Raw genomic sequence first — 5,914 nt, 5'->3', positions numbered from 1 at the left:
GCCACTCTTTATTAAAACACTTCATGCACTGGCAAATGCTTATAAATATATCTGAGGGTTTGCAGTAAATACAACTCAGAATTCATTTTGCAAGAGCACTAAATTGCTTAAATGCTTTCATTCATACATATCATAATGAATAACATGCCCAATTAAGTTATTTTAGTTTGATTTTCAAATAAAACATACATTTCAGGAGATTGCTACACTTCAAAATCTGAAGCTCTCTTTAATCATAAGATTGCATCGTAGATATATATCACACTTGCATACAGGGATGAGGTCGAGGCTGATTCTTCCGAGTCATGAGGCAGCTTGAGAGAACTTCCCATAGATTCTGTACAGTGACTCGGACCAAGGCCAGCAAAATGTTGCCTCGAGGTCAGCATTGACTACATCCCTGCTTGGACTTGAAAAGATCCATTGATCTGTGCACAAAAAAAGAACACTGCTCAAGACATTCATTATTGATGGACCTTTTATTTTTATTTTTCAATGTTTCTTGCTCCCGAGGAATTACTTCTGAGATTCAGTTATATGAAATAAAATTTCATATCATCTACATCAAGTGTTTCACCACAGAATGTCTTGTTTGAAATTGACGTATCATGCAGAAGACCACAGTCCTTAAGGTTGGCATGAAGAATCCATAGAAGTCCAGTCAGGAAAGCCACAAGCGTCTCTGCTTGAAGGAACAAATCTGGTTTCCAGAAGCAGTCTAATTTGAGATGAATTTGGAGAGCTTCATGGAGTGAAGATTTTAAACAAGCAACGCCCTCATTCTGAAGTCCACTCTAAATGATCTTACTACAGACAGGAGCAGCTCTGAATTCAGTTCTGATAATCAACCTGTCCATAAAAAAATAATAATATAGGAAATAATGCAAGCCCATAACTATACATACATGTAGCTTGGGTTAGTTCAAATTTTGTCCTTTCAGTGCAAAAACGCCCTTAGCAAAACATTTTTGTGCACCCCATTGGTGCAGAAATGCCCCTATGCCTGCTGGTAAGGGCGTTGTTTGCACCGACATGATGATATGATAGAGGGAAAGTGGCTTACTCCTGAGACCATAGTAATTGGCAATTTGCCATGATGTAATCTAAAAAAGTGTGAACTGATTGTTTTTCCCCAAATAAATGAATCATGGAAATTAAAATATGCAATAAATTAAATCAATGAAAGCAAAATACACACTTTCATACAGTACACCTTGGATGAGCACAACAACCGCCCCCTCCCCTCCCCCCCCCCCATCAATGGGATGTCTTCATTGCTGAGAAGTCCAGTCAAGATAGAGATTTGTGTTTGCCTTTTTTTCATTTTGCATTATCCTTTGGTCAATGTGTACAGATTTCACCCCCATCCGCATTACAATCATGGTGAATTATTAATAATAATACAGTTTACATGTAACCTACCATTCAAGAGTTGATAAAATGAATCAATCAGCTGGTTGCAAGAACACACATGGTAGCAGACACAGTTATGGTGGTTCGGTTTATTCCAGACTTCCTTGTCATAACTGTAGTAAGCAATTAAAAGCAAAAAGCAAAGAGATAAAACATGTTCATGAAATTAATATACAAGTTAAGCTCAGTTGCCAGTGTGTTAATCATTATAGTAGTCCCAGGGTGTTTTGATTAAAGTCACTTCTGTCCTGGGGAGGGGTACTATGGTTCCTCAGCTATGGGCGGCGCAATGAAAAAATTATGAATCATACCTTTTGCTTTAATTTACTAAAAAAAGCTTGTAATAGAATGCTAAACTTTGGTGTACATATTCCTTTCTAGAGCATTCCTAACAACTTTACTTTAAAAATCTGGTATAAAAAAAAATCCTTTCATGTTTTTTTTTAAATATTTTTTCTTAACTTCTTAAATGTATTTTTTTTTTGTTATTTTCAAGACAAAGTTCATCAGTGACATTAAATTACTATTGTCAATAAAAAAAATTACCCAATTAACTTTTTACATGTAATCATGTTTTTGTCTGACATGTACTTAAACAAACACAATGTTGCAAAATTTCCTGACCCTGTACCTGGGAATTGCAAATTTGGTCTCAAAAGTTGCGCGAGACTTGAAAGTAAAACGCCAGTCAGTGGTGCGGTAATAAAATTTTGAGTGGCAGATTTATTCTGAAAAATGTGAAGGGGGACCATATGCCCCCCCCCCCGAGTATTGTGCTTGATGTAAAAGGATGTAAAAAAAAAATCATGATTATGCATTCAATATTAATAAAATGATAATGATGCACCATATGAGACACCCTTTTACTGTAAGCACCTGGAAAAGCATTGTAATCATCCATTAAACAATTTAAAGTGAAAAAAAATCTGTCATCTATATAGCACCTCATGTGCTTGCATAAAAATCAAGTTAAGACTAGAGTCAGTTAAATAGTAGCCCGGGGGGGGGGGGGGGACTCACAAAATAATGCATATGGGGATGTGCCGCTGGAATGGGTCGCCTTTTTGGAAGAAATCCCTAAACATGGGGTATGATTTTATGCTGGAAAATCCCTAAACATGGCCCAATTTTTAGATACTGGCCTTAAACATGGGTCCATATTCTACTCTTGTCTTTGGTGCAAATACAAAATTACCTTACATTTTGGGCGATAACTTTTTTCTTTTTTTTTTGCTTGTCAAGTTTTCCAGGCGAAAATGTGCCCCCCCCCCTTGTGGAAATCCTGGATCCGCCCCTGTAATGAATCCCTAATAATGGGTACCTTTTTAGCCGAAATGACCTGTAAATATGGGTACGGGTTTCAAACCTTCAGCCGCACAACTTTGTCCAAACCAAATCTAAGTACCTTCCCCCCGGCATAGTAGACCTACAATACATATTGAATCTAAAAAATAGATTTATTTAGGCTTACATGTAGGCCCTATATCTTTTTATATTTATATGTGATGGATATTAAAAATGTGACTCATACGGCACATCATTACAAATCAACGACACAAATAGACTGTCCTTGCAAAGAACCTCTTGTGCAATCTGCCCGTAAGAAATTTTAAAAAGAGCCCCGGGCGGGCAACTCCCTGTTCAATGTTAAAACTTCCCAAAGAATGTGGCAGATGTGGCCAATAGGTTTAATAGCCCAATAACATCTTTAAAAATAATTAATAATATAGGCCTACATGTAGACCCCCTATACCTTTGTTGTTGTTTTTTGGCCTGGCGAAAAATGTGGAGAACCCCCCCCCCCTCCAAAAAATTAAAAATAAAGGAATAAATAAATAAAATAATATTAAATAAATCTAAACAATTCCTCCAAAGTCAAGAGCAAAATTTTCATTCTATCCCAGGCCAGGCAAAGGAAAGTCATAAAAAGGGAGGTTAGACAGACTCTTAAAAAAGAGAGACTAATGGAGAGGATCTAATAATGGAAGTATTTGATTTAAAGCCTAACGTTAGATTAAAAATCCTTTAAGTTAAAAACAAAAAATTGCTTTCTGTCGAGTGTTTCTCAAAAGTTGTGGCCATTCGACTGCATTGAATCCATTTACTGGATGGTTATTAGCCGTTGAAACTTATATAACTTAAAAATCATTTCAAATATGAACAATAATAATCTTTTAAGGTCATTTTCGATGTTTCATACATAATTAGAGCCTACAAATTTACTTGCTTCAGGGTGATTTTTAACAGCACTGCACCGGGAATGTCCTGCCGTGTTGTTGGTACAACAGTGCATTACCGACACAAAAAGTCAAGTGTGGGACTGGGTTTAAACTGTGTGGTAAAAAAAAATTTGAAGGTGAAATTTCGACTGGCGATAAAGATACATTTTCACATTTTACAAAATAATTTTTTCCCTGGCATAGGTCTAAAACATATAAATTCTCTGAAAACATACATAATGGAGAAAGAAAGCAGTGAAAAATGAATATTTTCTACTTACTCTCTTCCACAATCACGATTATTGCAAGGATTATTTTGCTTCATCAGCTAGTCTTGTGCTGCAGACCCTGTTTACAGCTGCAAATCGTCTGCAAATCAGCTGCAACTTGCGTTCAATCGCAAGCCTTTTTCTTGCAACGCAAATTGGCGATTGATTGCTAGTTGCAGTCGATCGGGATCGGCTGCAAAGTTGCAGTCGATTTGCAATCAATTGCAACGTAACTTTCTTGCAACACCCCATAATTCTTATATCCTATCTCTCTCACGCCTCACCTTGCCCCCCCCCCCCCCCGTTTATCCTCTATAAAATTTAACACACCTTCTCTAAGGTCTTTTTCTCACTTAAGCTACTGAGCACCGATCGGCGATAAAGTAACTTGAACGAGAAAAAAAAAATCTTTAAAAAAGAGGAAAGGAGGGCACAACTATATACTTCAGACTGAATTAAAAACATGAAATTTAGAACCAATGTGGGGGAGAGAGGAAGTGAGAATGAGGGAAAGACAAGGAGGGGGAGGGAGGGAGGGGGAGAGAGAGAGAGTGAGAGCCGGAGGAGAGAGGGTATATACAAGAAGGTTAAAATGCAGACTGAGTACCACATTTGAGTGTATATGGTGCTTTCGCTCGCGTGTGTGATACGAATGGTTGAAAGTGAGATAGCGAGGCCACCATCTCATAAAGTTAGGCAAAAATGCGGATGGGTCGTGCCTGCGTGCGTGCGTTCGTGGATGGGGAGTGTGTGCGTGCGGATTTTGCGTGCGTGCGTGGGCAAGGAATGTGCGCGTGTGGGTGTCTGTAAGTATACATGTGTGTTTCATACGAGAGAAAGAAATATGATAAATCCACTTAGCTAGTAGAGAAGAGAGGCAATGGTATTTGTGTGTGATCAAATAGGTAGATTTCAGTCGATCGGTTGATATAAACAATTTTTCATTTCATTTTGCACATGTCTGTTCGAAAGAATAGTTTCTCAGTTGAATTTGTGAAAAAAAAGGTATTAATGATTACACGAGTATGAATTGAAAACTTAAGGAATATAAGATGTTAAAAGAAGATAAAAGAGGGTGAGTGAAAGAGAAGAACGGGACGGAGAAAGTTGTATAATGACATTGACGAAAAAGAGGGAAACCATTTCCATGGTAAGTAGGAAGAAAAACACATAAAACTCTACTTTGCAAGTAAATGTATTTGGCCTTGGCGTTGTTTTAATTTGTCCTTTCTAGTTGCTCTATCCGATCTAGTAGAGTACTTTAGGCTGTTGTGGAAAATGTGGGAGAAGGGGTACTAAAAACAGGGGCATATCCGAAGGAAGGTACCGCAGAAGGGACAGTGAATAACAAAATTGCGATGATGCAAATAAGGGAAAATAAAACGCAGTCATCACACTCTAAAATCAAAAAGTAAAAATTTACAAAATTTTGGGTAAAAAAGGAACATGCATGTTTGCTGGGTAATCCCCCCCCCCTCCCCCATTATTGGGCAAAATGCATGTTTGAAGGGTAAATGTCAACGCAACATTGCGTAAAATTTACAAAATATTTGGTATCTTTTTAACCCAACAAACATGCATGTTCCCATTTTACCCAATATTGTGTAAACTGTTTGAAAGTGAATAATTATACATTATGAACCCACATTTGCTATGGATAGAAAATACAAGAAAGATGTCTGTACACACTACGCCATAGCAGCACCCAAATGAGTGCAATTATGCTCATTTTTGAACCTGTAATACCATGGTCACATTTGCTCTACGGCGGCCGTACGGCGAGTCGAAAACAGCCGTTTCAACATTTTTTGTACCAACTACATATAGATGGCTTGAATTAAAATTAATAAAACGGCTGTTTTCGACTCGCCGTACGGCCGCCGTAGAGCAAATGTGACCGAGGTATAAGGGTGAAGTATAGCTATACTAAGCACCCTTTAGGGTGCAGAGTTGGACCTTGCAGTAAAGGCTAAACATTTGAACTATTTTTTAATGTTAGATATTATGCACATT

The 5,914-nt window shown here is 37.7% G+C and overlaps 1 long non-coding RNA gene across 1 annotated transcript; it reads right to left on the bottom strand.

Moving 5' to 3' along the window:
- Window positions 1-464: 464 nt before the first annotated feature.
- On the bottom strand, window positions 465-4,002 carry LOC129271493 (uncharacterized). The gene is made up of 3 exons (XR_010293426.1): window positions 3,914-4,002; window positions 1,423-1,526; window positions 465-849 (listed from the first exon to the last, which is right to left on the bottom strand). It is a non-coding gene; the product is annotated as an uncharacterized LOC129271493 (long non-coding RNA).
- Window positions 4,003-5,914: the final 1,912 nt, after the last annotated feature.

This window comes from Lytechinus pictus, chromosome 4 (assembly GCF_037042905.1).
Source record: "Lytechinus pictus isolate F3 Inbred chromosome 4, Lp3.0, whole genome shotgun sequence".
NCBI classification, from domain to species: Eukaryota; Metazoa; Echinodermata; class Echinoidea; order Temnopleuroida; family Toxopneustidae; genus Lytechinus; species Lytechinus pictus.
Note: the sequence above shows the minus strand (reverse complement) of the source record. Positions and strands in the feature narration are given on the sequence as shown.